Source organism: Salvelinus fontinalis, chromosome 1 (genome assembly GCF_029448725.1).
Source record: "Salvelinus fontinalis isolate EN_2023a chromosome 1, ASM2944872v1, whole genome shotgun sequence".
NCBI lineage: Eukaryota > Metazoa > Chordata > Actinopteri > Salmoniformes > Salmonidae > Salvelinus > Salvelinus fontinalis.
In genome coordinates this window covers 73122691-73136721 of record NC_074665.1, presented here as the reverse complement: position 1 = coordinate 73136721, position 14031 = coordinate 73122691, and the positions used below count along the sequence as shown (strand labels likewise).

The 14031-nt window shown below is 44.7% G+C and overlaps 1 protein-coding gene across 12 annotated transcripts in view; it reads left to right on the top strand.

The window, feature by feature from the left end:
- The window catches only part of LOC129861258 (calcium-activated potassium channel subunit alpha-1-like), a 343498-nt gene that overhangs the window by 31485 nt on the left and 297982 nt on the right, over positions 1-14031 (top strand). The gene's annotated exons all lie outside the window — the stretch shown is intronic.

The window sequence follows — 14031 nt, the reverse complement described above, 5'->3', positions numbered from 1 at the left end:
TATCGACATAACCTGAAAGGCTGCTCAGCAAGGAAGAAGCCACTGCTCCAAAACCGCCATAAAAAAGCCAGACTATGGTTTGCAACTACACATGGGGACAAAGATCATACTTTTTGGAGAAATGTCCTCTGGTCTGATGAAACAAAAATAGAACTGTTTGGCCATAATGACCATCGTTATGTTTGGAGGAAAAAGGGTGAGGCTTGCAAGCCGAAGAACACCATCCCAACCGTGAAGCACGGGGGTGGCAGCATCATGTTTTGCGGGTGCTTTGCTGCAGGAGGGACTGGTGCACTTCACAAAATAGATGGCATCATGAGGCATGAAAATTATGTGGATATATTGAAGCAACATCTCAAGACATCAGTCAGGAAGTTAAAGCTTGGTCACAAATAGGTCTACCAAATGGACAATGACCCCATGCATACTTCCAAAGTTGTGGCATATTAGCTTAAGGACAACAAAGTCAAGGTATTGGAGTAGCCATCACAAAGCCCTGACCTCAATCCTATAGAACATTTGTTGGCAGAACTGAAAAAGCGTGTGCGAGCAAGGAGGCCTACAAACCTGACTCAGGTACACCAGCTCTGTTAGGAAGAATGGGCCAAAATTCACCCAACTTATTGTGGGAAGCTTGTGGAAGGCTACCCAAAATGTTTGACCCAAGTTAAACAATTTGAAGGCATTGCTACCAAATACTAATTGAGTGTATGTAAACTTCTGACCCACTGTGAATGTGATGAAAGAAATAAAAGCTGAAATAAATAATTCTCTCTACTGTTATTCTGACATTTGACATTCTTTAAATAAAGTGGTGAGCCTAACTGACCTAAGACAGGGACTTTTTACCAGGATTAAATGTTAGGAATTGTGAAATACTGAGTTTAAATGTATTTGGCTAAGGTGTATGTAAACTTCCGACTTCAACTGTATGTTTTGGGTCTAGGTCTAGTTATCGTCAGGTCCATTTGGGTTCGGGTCGGATTGTTCGGGTCCAGGTCCACCTTTTTAATAAAATGATTGTGTCTGTTCGGGTCTGATTATCCTTCTGTCCATTTAGGTTCGGGTCAACTTTTTGGATCAGAGAAGACCTCTAAACAGGAAATGGTCCCATTGGAAATACCAATAACAGGTGGAACCATTCCCATCCTCACATGAAACAAAAAAAGACACCTCAAAACAAGATACAAAAAAAACTTTTATTTTACATCAACAAATATGATGGTAACTGGTAATAATATTTTACATTTTAAATAGCATGAAATGTATTATTATGTCACTGACATTTCAAAATAGATTATTCCAGATGAAGGAAAAAGGAAACTGCAGACTGCTCTTGATAGTATCACTGATCTTTGATAAGCTTACGTATCGGCCTCACGGCCTTCGTCAGAGCTCTGCAGCTGTAACCAGGCACCTGCAAAAAGGATTGCTCAGATGTGCGAATGCCTTTTGAATTTTAAAATAGATTATTCTAACCACTGCACGCACACTACACAGATAAAGTAGTGGACGCGCTCTGTAGAACACCCCGCCATCATGTCATGAGACTCACGCAGGATAGTTACGGTAGAAGTGTTACAAACTAAAACATGTTTTTTAGTCAAAATAAGCAATGTAATGACTCGATATAAGCCTGGATGTAAAGAACCACCATTGCTAACACGTATAAACACAATCTGTCATCTGAACATGAATAAATAGGCAATTTAAGTTTAAAAACATGTATTTCTGGCGCGAGTCTGCATCCTCACATTTACATCCATCAATGCAAATTTCACTGATATGTTCACTTCATTCATTCTATATTAATTAGTGGTATTATAATCTAGCCATTTTGCCATGATTGGGAAGTTGGGAATCCAGTAGAAATGAAAGGATCTTCACATTGGAGTCCACTTTGGACTCCTGAAGGTGAGAACAGTCATCTTGGTTCCCCGAGGATGAAGCTAGACGGCCATCTTTGATTTATGAGGGGATCTTTTCACTATACTAATTGGTCTGAGGGATGTCTAATATCACCACTGGCCATTTATCTCTGAACTCTGCCATTTCTGCCATATAAAATTCATAGAGAACGGCTTTTTCATGCTACATTTTTAGACTTAGTCATTAACTATCTGAGACTGTCACAGTTTGAAGCCAATTATATGAATTTAATGCCACTTTTTTACTTTTCCTTCATCAGATTCTCTCGTTGACTACTCAGTCATTATCTCTGTGAAGTACGTTCAGGGTACAATTTAACCAGGTGCTGTTTGAATGTCATATGTGTCAATCAAAAGCAGTTAACCCACCGTTCCTAGGCCGTCATTGAAAATAAGAATGTGTTCTTAACTGACTTGCCTAGTTAAATAAAGGTGTAAAAATACATTTTAAAAAATCGACCAAATCGGTGTACAAAAATACCGATTTCCGATTGTTATGAAAACTTGAAATCGGCCATAATTAATTGGCCATTCCGATTAATCGGTCGACCTCTAGCCTACACATCTCATATTTTATTGGTCATATTAAATGGTAGCGCATTCCTTACATTCTTGTCAATAGAGACAGAAACATGTCTGAGAGTGACAACCTGTATTGAAACCTTTCCATCTCCATCTATCTTACATCTCCACAGCTGTATGGATGACCTAGAGTGCTCAGAAAGTATGCCCCAGTGCTCTCAAATTCAACTTTGGACCTCGAAGCCAGTTCCACTGCTTTTTTTAAATCGTTCCCCTCTTCTTCTTCGATGACGTTTAACGCAGGTTGGCATCCAATAAAATGTTGCATTACCACCACCTACTAGACTGGAGTATAACTCCCTTATACTTTGCTTGAAAAAAATAGTAAAAATTCAAAAAATAAAATACAATAAATACCTTACCATCTAACATTACACTCACAAAAAGTATTAATAAATACCCTACTCAACTATTTAAATCTATTTAGTGCTTCCGCAGACAAACAGCCTGAAAGGATGGGACACCACCACTTAACACACCCTGTAACTCTTCTGATGTCAAGTCTCGCACACCCAAATACCTCTCTGCAGCTTCCAGCACAACCTCTATTTTTTGCGAGTTATGTTCCATCCCTGCAGTAGTTGATAACTATTACTATAAATGTCAAAAATCCAATCTTAACTGAAACATACAGTAGCAGTCAAAAGTTTGAGACACCTACTCATTCCAGGGTTTTTCTTTAATTTGACTATTTTCTACATTGTAGAATAATAGTGAAGACATCAAAACTATGAAATAACACATATGGGATCACTCTTGGCATTCTCTCATCCAGCTTCAGCTGGAATGCTTTTCCAACAGTCTTGAAGGAGTTTCCACATATGCTGAGCACTTTTTGGGTGCTTTTCCTTCACTCTGCAGTCCAACTCATCCCAAACCATCTCAAGTGGGATGAGGTCGGGTGATTGTGGAGGCCATGTCATCTGATGCAGCACTCCAGGGGCCTTATGATTTCCATGATGTGAAAAAATGACGCGGAATTTGGTAATAAAAATGGAATTAACTGTAAAACGAGGAATATTGCAGAATTTTCCATAATTTGGCTGAAATTGATAATTGTTTTTAATCAGAAGTGGGCCTATTTATTGTAGTAACCAAAATGATTTCATAATTGTAAAATTACAGACGAGTAGGCCTAGAGAAATACTTCTGTTTTCGAGGGGGGTCGGTCGTGCGTAGGACCCTTACGTCACCTCACAACTTGGCTGTCACTTTGAGAAACATGTCGAAGAGGCCGTCTACGACGGCCAAGTCGTAAAAAAAAAAAAAAGAAAAGTACTCTAACCCCTAAATTCAGAGCAGAGCAATACCCAAAGGACTATTATGAGTCAGGCGATAAGCTGTTTTGCAAATTCTGTCAACATACTATTGATTGGACCCGTACAAATACGTGTGATGACCACTTAAAGTCTAAAGCCCATGTGAAGAACAAGGAAAAGCACCGTGTTAGCCAGAGCATACCTCTTCAAACGACCATTACCAGTGCAAGCGCATCAGCAGATTCAAGACGAGAATTTATTCAGGACTTTGTGGCTGTGTGCACCGAGTCTGACATCCCCTTAGAAAAGCAAAGAAAGCTACGGCTTGTTTCTAGTGAAGCATTGCAAACAGGGAGGAGCGTTGCCCGAAAATGACAGCAGCCTCCGTCAAACTCACCTGCCCCGTGTGTTCGACCAACATATGAGTGCCGTTCTACAGAAGATCCGTGGGCAGGCTCCAGCCATGGAAAAGCAATAGAGTCTTGCATGAATCTTTTGGATTTTTTTTTCATTTATAATGAAACACTTATGTGAAGCACTCTATTTTACAAAAAACAATGAATGCAACGTTATTATTATTTTATTTTTTACATAAGTATAACTCTAGGTTTTGCCTATTGCTTGCTGCATTGTTGCCTAGATTCTTGCATTACTTTTTAAAATTTATAATGGAACACAGTAGAAACTCTGCATTGAAGCACTTGCCTTGATAAAAAAAATAGTGCAATGTTGTTATATCATTACACATTTACTGTTATTCATTCACATTATTAGACACTCTTTATGATGATAACATTTGCATAAATCGTAAAACACAGAATTCAGAAAAATGTACAGAAAAAACGGAATTTGTGAAAAAATAAAATGGAATTTGGAAAAAATAAAAATCTGAAGGGGTGAATGAGAATATGTACATATAAATATATGGCAGCATAGGCAAGGTGCAATAGATGGTATAAAATACAGTATAGACATATGATATGAGTAATGTAAGATATGTAAACATTTTTAAAAGTGACATTATTTAAAGTGGCATTGTTTAAAGTGACTAGTGATCCATTTTATTAAAGTGGCCAGTGATTGGCTCTCAATGTAGGCAGCAGCCTCTCTGAGTTAATGATTGCTGTTTAGCAGTCTGATGGCCTTGAGATAGAAGCTGTTTTTCAGTCTCTCGGTCCCAGCTTTGATGTACCTGTACTGACCTCACCTTCTGGATGGTAGCGGTGTGAACAGGCAGTGGCTCAGGTGGTTGTTGTCCTTTTTGACCTTCCTGTGACATCGGGTGCTGTAGGTGTCATGTAGGGCAGGTAGTTTGCCCCCTGTGATGCGTTGTGCCAACCACACCATCCTCTGGAGAGCCTTGTGGTTGAGGGCGGTGCAGTTGCCGTACCAGGCGGTGATACAGCCCGACAGGATGCACTCGATTGTGCATCTGTAAAAGATTGTGAGGGTTTTGGGTGACAAGCCAAATTTCTTCAGCCTCCTGAGGATGAAGGGCGCTGTTGCGCCTTCTTCACCACACTGTCTGTGTGGGTAGACAATTTCAGTTTGTCTGTGATGTGTACGCCAAGGAACTTAAAACTATCCACCTTCTCCACTGCTGTCCCTTCGATGTGGATAGGGGGGTGCTCCCACCTGCTGTTTTTTGAAGCCCACGATCATCTCCTTTGTTTTGTTGACGTTGAGTGAGAGTTTTTTTTTCCTGACACCAAACTCCGAGTGCCTTCACCTCCTCCCTGTAAGCTGTCTCGTCATTGTTGGTAATCAAGCCCACTACTGTTGTGTCGTCTGCAAACCTGATGATTGAGTTGGAGGGTTGCATGGCCACTCAGTTGTGGGTGAACAGGGAGTACAGGAAGGGGCTGAGCACGCACCCTTGTACCCCATGTTGAGGGTCAGTGAAGTGGAGATGTTGTTTCCTATCTTCACCACCTGTGGGCGGCCCGTCAAATTCCAGGACCCAATTGCACAGGGAAGGGTTAAGGCCGAGGGCCTCCAGCTTGATGATGAGCTTGGAGGGTACTATGGTGTTGAATGCTGAGCTGTAGTCAATGAACAGCATCCTTACATAGGTATTCCTCTTGTCCAGATGGGATAGGGCATGTGCAGTGGGATGGCGATTGCGTTCTGTGGACCTGTTGGGGCGGTATGCAAACTGAAGTGGGTCTAGGGCGGCCGGTAAGGTGGAGGTGATATGATCTTTGACTAGTCTTTCAAAGCACTTCATGATGACAAAAGTGAGTGCTACGGGGCGGTTGTCATTAAGTTCAGTTATCTTTGCCTTCTTGGGTACAGGAGCAATGATGGCTATCTTGAAGCATGTGGAGACAGCAGACTGAGATAGGGAGAGATTGAATATGTCCGTAAACACACCAGCCAGCTGGTCTGCGCATGCTCTGAGGACGCGGCCAGGGATGCCGTCTGGGCCAGCAGCCTTGCGAGGGTTAACACGTTTATATGTTTTACTCACGTCGGCCACGGAGAAGGAGAGGGGGGGGCGCAGTCCTTGTTAGCGGGCCGTTATGGTGGCACTGCATTATCCTCAAAGCGGGCTAGAAGGTGTTTAGTTTGTCTGGAAGCGTGACATCGGTGTCTGTGACGTGGCTGGTTTTCTTTTTGTAGTCTGTGATTTCCTGTAGACCCTGCCACAAATGTCTTGTGTCTGAGCTGTTGAATTGCGACTCCACTTAGTTCCTGTTACGGCATTTCGCTTGTTTGTTTGCCTTGTGGATGGAATAACTACACTGTTTATATTCAGCCATATTCGCAGACCTCTTTCCATAGTTAAATGCGGTGGTTTGCGCTTTCAGTTTTGCGTGAATGCCGCCATCCATCCATGGTTTCTGGTTAGGGTAGGTTTTAATAGTCACAGTGGGTACAACATCTCCAATGCATTTCCATTTAAACTCACTCAACGAGTCAGCGTATAGATCGATTTTGTTCTCTGAGACTGACTGGAACATATCCCAGTCCGCGTGATCAAAGCGATCTTGAAACGTGGATTCTGATTGGTTAGACCAGCATTGAATGGTTCTAGTCACTGGTACATCCTGTTTGAGTTTCTGGTAGGAGCAAGATGGCGTCGTGGTCGGATTTACCGAAGGGAGGGCGGGGGAGGGCTTTGTATGCATTGCGGAAGTTAGAGTAGCAGTGATCGAGTGTATTACCGCCACGAGTACTGCAATCAATTTGCTAATAGAATTTAGGTAGCCTTGTTCTCAAATTTGCTTTGTTAAAATCCCCAGCTACAATAAATGCAGCTTCAGGATATATGTTTTCCAGTTTACATAGAGTCCAGTGAAGTTCCTTGAGGGCCGTCGTGGTGTTTGCTTGAGGGGGAATGTACACAGCTGTGACAATAACTTAAGAGAATTCTCTTGGGAGGTAATATGGCTGGCATTTGATTGTAAGGAATTCTAGGTCAGGTGAGCAGAAGGACTTGTTATGATTACACTATGAGTCATTAATCATGAAGCATACACCCCCGCCCTTCCTTTTCCCAAAGAAGTGTTTATCTCTGTCGGCGCGATGCATGGACAAGCCTGGTGGCTGAACCAATTCCAACAACATATCCTGAGAGAGACACTTTTCTGTGAAACAGAGAATGTTACAATCTCTGATGTCTCTCTGGAAGGCAACCCTTGCTTGTGTCATTGTCCTGTTGAAAAACAAATGATAGTCCCACTAAGCGCAATACAGATGGGATGGCGTATCGCTACAGAATACTATGGTATCCATGCTGGTTAAATGTTTTCTAAATAAATCACTGACAGTCTCACAAGTAAAACACCTCCTCCATGCTTCACGGTGGGAACCACACATGCGGAGATCATCCGATCACCTACTCTGCATCTCACAAAGACACAGCGTTTGGAACCAAACATCTCAAATTTGGACTCATCAGACCAAAGGACAGATTTCCAACGGTCTAATGTCCATTGCTCGTGTTTCTTGGCCCAAGCAGGTCTCTTCTTCTTATTGATGTCCCTTAGTAGTACTTTCTTTGCAGCAATTCGACCACAAATGCCTGATTCACACAGTCTCCTCTGAACAGTTGATGTTGAGATGTGTCTGGTCCTTGAACTCTGTGACGCATTTATTTGGGCTGCAATTTTTGAGGTGCAGTTAACTCTAATGAACTTATCCTCTGCAGCAGAGGTAACTCAGGGTCTTCCTTTCCTGTGACGGTCCTCATGAGAGCCAGTTTCATCATAGCGCTTGATCGTTTTTGCGACTTCACTTGAAGAAACGTTCAAAGTTCTTGACATTTTCCGCATTGACTACCTTCATGTCCTATATAGTGCACTATTACAGGCCCTGTTCAAAAGTAGTGCACTACATTAGACATAGGTTTAATCTGGGATGGAGCCCTTGCCTCATGCGAGCAGGAGCATGTCCCTGGCCAGACAATAGGACATGGGTAAGCAACCCTGGTCCTGGAGGTCTGCAGGTAATTCGTGTTTTTGATTTAACCAACCTGGAAGACCAGGTGTGTTGAATTTAGGCAATCACTGAACTGATCAATTATCACATTTTATTTGAAATTTTTTAAATTTTATTTGTCACATGAGCCGAATACAACCTTATCGTGAAATGCTTACAATGCTTACAGGCCCTTTACCAACAATGCAGTTCAAGAAATAAGAACATATTTACTAAATAAAGTAAAAAATAAAATAAAGGTAACACAATAAAATAATGAGGCTATATACAGGGGGTACCGGTACCGAGTCAATGTGCGGGGGAACAGGTAAGTCGAGGTAATTTGTACATGTAGGTAGGGGTAAAGTGACTATGCATAGATGATAAACATTGAGTAGCAGCAGTGTAAAAACAAGAGGGGAGGTGTCAATGTAAATAGTCCGGGCAGCCATTTGATGAATTGTTCAGCAGTCTTATGGCTTAGGGGTAGAAGCTGTTAAGGAGCCTTTTGGACCTAGACTTGGTGTTCCGGTACCGCTTGCCATGTGGTAGCAGAGAGAACTGTCTATAACTTGGCTGACTGGAGTCTTTGACAATTTTTCGGTCCTTCCTCTGACAATTAGCTCAGTTGGTCTCATGTGGTATCTAGTTGTGACAAAGTATTGAAGTACCTGCAGCACTCCAGGAACAGGGTTGACTACCCCTGCAATAGGAGATGTATCATGGTTCGTCTGCTCGTCTGCTAGAGGACGCCTGGCTTTGCTCTGAATAATAGCTCCTACTAACACGATTATGTATGCTTGCCAAAAGGCACACTGTTACCTATATAGCGCACTACTTTTGACCAGGGCTCATAGGGATCTGGTCAAAAGTAGTGCATTATGTAGGGAATAGGATGTCATTTTGGACGTGACTTAGATTTCACAGCATTAGACTGACTATAAATAAGACTAAATATGCTGTTTTCCGTTCCGCAACTGTTACGGTACCTCCCTAAAGACGATCTGCTGCAACAAAAACACAAACAACCACAACAGCAACAAGCTGGGTTTGTTCATTATGGGGGTTTTCTACATATTATTATCAGTGCCAGTATTACCACTTCAGTTTGGTTTGAATCTCCTCATGAAAGAGCCACAGAATATTGCTATCCTCTTTGATAATATAACCTAATTTCAGAAATGTCCTTTATATCTGTTCACATATGTTAGAGTTATTATGCTTTATTGTCTGCTGTTCACAGACATACAAACAATTGAGCGCGATTTTGTTTCTGTGTTAGTAGCCTTTCCATTCATACATCCTGTGCTTTGCGTGAGTGCCATCGGAACAGTGCCGATCCCCCAGCTCTCTGAAGGTTTATGGTTGAAGCAGAGGCACAGCACATAATGCTTGCTACATAGTTACATGCCAGGAGAGCTCTGAAGTCGTGCTAGCCATCCAGTGTAGACACACAACAATCCCAGTGCATGTTGGGAGCACGGCATGCTGAAATCCTGGGTATTAACACTGCAACAAATGGACGACAGTCACAGCAGTCTGACTCTAATAAACGTAGCATTGTTTAACCAGCTGTTGGAAGATGATGCAGATAGGTATACGCTCGAGCGCACGCACACACAGTGCCATCATCTGTGAGAAAACAAGGTCACAATCACCACAGCGTCTTGTTGTTGTATTCTATTCTTTCTCCATCAGTGAACATGTTCATATTGGCCTCTCGACCTTCTCAGAACCCAGTGAAATTGCATCAAGCGATTCTTCATAAGTCCCGAGCTCCTGTGAAAATAGGGATGCATCCCAAATGGCACCCTATTCCTTTTATAGTGTATTACTGCCCTATGGGCCCTGGTCAAAAGTAGGGCACTATATAGGAAATAGGGTGCCATTTGGGACGGAACCAACATCTGACGGCGTGACGTGAGGTCATTGGGCAGTGGGGTGCAACTACGAGGGTTATGGGTAGAAAAGCAAAGAGCGTCATGTGGTGGTGCTGCAGGACCGCGAGACGCTTCACCATGTAGTGAACACAAATTATTTTGTTCTTCTAAATAGTACCAGATTCTTTGGCTTGTAACCATAGCGGAAACTTTTTTGGTGCTGAAGTATATAGATTCCTTTTTTGATGGTTCTATAAAGAACCATGGATGATTGAGGGGCAGCTCTTGGGGAACTGGGGGGGGATCTTGGAGGGCTGGCGTTTGGGAGCATGGGCTGGTGGCTGATGGATCTCTGGTTGGGCTCCCCGTTTTTGACCTTGTGGGGGATCTGTCAACGTGCCCTTGAGCAGGGCATTGACCCTGGTTGCTTCTGTGTGTCGCTCTGGATGGGAGTCTGTTAGATGATTGATGTGATGTAGTTGTTGAGCGGCTTCACTGCAAGTATATTGTATGTTTTAAATATTCAAGAAATAAAAAAAGGAACATGTTCTTAATGTTCTCAATTTGAAAGGTTGTTTGTAGAACTCTTTGAAGAACCATACAGTTCTTTTTTATGGTCAGCCATATTATATTGTTAAAATTCTATGGGTGTTATAAATGTGTTAATTGACAAGATAAATCAAGTAGAACCCTCACGAAGAACCCTCTGGTTACAGGGTTTTGTAATCTGTCCCTATGGGGGAACCATTTTGAGGGCCATATACAACCCTTTCATCAGGGATGGGCATAAATTATGAATTACAATTACAAAATACCCTAAAGAACAATGTGTCAAAATAAAATATAAGATACTTTTGCAAAGTATTGTATATCATTAAAATATATGTATTTTGTATTTTAAAATCCCAAAATACATTTGCAAGTAGCCCGTCAAACAGCAACAACATTATCAGTAACTGTAACAGAAACTTCTTACTTGCTATGACTGTGATATGTTGTTGTTTATCTACCTTAGTTGAATGCACTGTCACTCTGGATAATAGTGTCTGCTAAATGACAAAACGGTAAATGTGAAAATGAACAACTGCAAAGCACACTGGCTATTGTCATTTGCCTTGTTTCGGGGCAGAGCTCATTAGAGTAATACTCAGCATGGTTTGCAATTGTTCATTTTTACATATACATTTATATTTAGTTAATTCAGGAGACACTCTTATCACTCCATAGTGCCATCACTTTTGATACCAATGTAGGGTGAAAGGGGGCCACAAGATTGTGAACAGCTAGAAATGCTGTAGAAAAGTATTTTGTATTTTGAAAATATACATTTAAGCTTTCAAAAGTATCTAGTTACAAATATAATTGGAGTGTAGTTCAATCCAGTCTAATACAACATACAAAATACTCAGAAGTAATTAAAATACGTATTTTAAATACATGTAACAGAAATTCTGCCTCTCATGAAGAACTCTCTGGTTCCAGATAGAACCAATGACAGGTTCTACAGTTATACTTACAGGATACTTCAGATGCGCTTATGGCACACACTGTTAAGTATTCGCACAGCAGACATCCTAGCCCATTTACTGAGGCAGAAACTCACTGAGGCAGCAGACAGCCCAGCCCACTCAATGAGGCAGAAACTCACTGAGGCAGCAGACAGCCCAGCCCACTCAATGAGGCAGAAACTCACTGAGGCAGCAGACAGCCCAGCCCACTCACTGAGGCAGAAACTCACTGAGGCAGCAGACAGTCCAGCCCACTCTCGCTGAGGCAGCAGACAGTCCAGCCCACTCTCACTGAGGCAGCAGACAGTTCAGCCCACTCTCACTGAGGCAGCAGACAGTCCAGCCCACTCTCACTGAGGCAGCAGACAGTCCAGCCCACTCACTGAGGCAGCAGACAGTCCAGCCCACTCACTGAGGCAGCAGACAGTCCAGCCCACTCACTGAGGCAGCAGACAGCCCAGCCCACTCACTGAGGCAGCAGACAGCCCAGCCCACTCACTGAGGCAGCAGACAGTCCAGCCCACTCACTGAGGCAGAAACTCACTGAAGCAGCATACAACCCAGCCCACTCACTGAGGCAGCAGACAGCCCAGACCACTCACTGAGGCAGAAACTCAGTGAGGCAGCAGACAGCCCAGCACACTCACTGAGGCAGAAACTCAGTGAGGCAGCAGACAGCCCAGCCCACTCACTGAGGCAGAAACTCAGTGAGGCAGCAGACAGTCCAGCCCACTCACTGAGGCAGCAGACAGTCCAGCCCACTCACTGAGGCAGAAACTCAGTGAGGCAGCAGCCAGCCCAGCCCACTCACTGAGGCAGAAACTCAGTGAGGCAGCAGACAGCCCAGCCCACTCACTGAGGCAGAAACTCAGTGAGGCAGCAGACAGCCCAGCCCACTCACTGAGGCAGAAACTCAATGAGGCAGCAGAGAGCCCAGCCCACTCAATGAGGCAGCAGATAGCCCAGCCCACTCACTGAGGCAGCAGACAGCCCAGCCCACTCACTGAGGCAGAAACTCACTGAGGCAGCAGACAGTCCAGCACACTCACTGAGGCAGCAGACAGTCCAGCCCACTCACTGAGGCAGAAACTCACTGAGGCAGCAGACAGCCCAGTCCACTCAATGAAGCAGAAACTCACTGAGGCAGCAGACAGCCCAGCCCACTCAATGAAGCAGAAACTCACTGAGGCAGCAGACAGCCCAGCCCACTCACTGAGGCAGCAGCCAGCCCAGCCCACTCACTGAGGCAGAAACTCAGTGAGGCAGCAGCCAGCCCAGCCCACTCACTGAGGCAGAAACGCAGTGAGGCAGCAGACAGCCCAGCCCACTCACAGGCAGAAACTCAGTGAGGCAGCAGACAGTCCAGCCCACTCACTGAGGCAGCAGACAGTCCAGCCCACTCACTGAGGCAGCAGACAGTCCAGCCCACTCACTGAGGCAGAAACTCAGTGAGGCAGCAGACAGCCCAGCCCACTCACTGAGGGAGAAACTCAGTGAGGCAGCAGACAGTCCAGCCCACTCACTGAGGCAGCAGACAGTCCAGCCCACTCACTGAGGCAGCAGACAGCCCAGCCCACTCACTGAGGCAGAAACTCAGTGAGGCAGCAGACAGTCCAGCCCACTCAGTGAGGCAGAAACTCAGTGAGGCAGCAGACAGCCCAGCCCACTCACTGAGGCAGCAGCCAGTCCAGCCCACTCACGGAGGCAGCAGCCAGCCCAGCCCACTCACTGATGCAGAAACTCACTGAGGCAGCAGACAGTCCAGCCCACTCACTGAGACAGAAACTCAGTGAGGCAGCAGACAGCCCAGCCCACTCACTGAGGCAGAAACTCAGTGAGGCAGCAGACTGTCCAGCCCACTCACTGAGGCAGCAGACAGTCCAGCCCACTCACTGAGGCAGCAGACAGCCCAGCCCACTCACTGAGGCAGAAACTCAGTGAGGCAGCAGACAGTCCAGCCCACTCAGTGAGGCAGAAACTCAGTGAGGCAGCAGACAGCCCAGCCCACTCACTGAGGCAGCAGCCAGTCCAGCCCACTCACTGAGGCAGCAGCCAGCCCAGCCCACTCACTGATGCAGAAACTCACTGAGGCAGCAGACAGCCCAGCCCAATCACTGAGGCAGAAACTCACTGAGGCAGCAGACAGCCCAGCCCACTCACTGAGGCAGCAGACAGCCCAGCCCACTCACTGAGGCAGAAACTCACTGAGGCAGCAGACAGTCCTGCCCACTCACTGAGGCAGAAACTCAGTGAGGCAGAAACTAAGTGAGTTGGCTGGGCTGCAGCAGCAGAGGTGCTCTTTGGCTGCTTGGCTACCATGGAGACACTCCTCACACATACACTCGTTCTCCCAGAGACACACATACACACGTTCTCCCAGACACACATACAGACACAGGCCCACACAGGGAGAGACACGCACTCACATGCATGCACACAGTCTCCCAGGCCC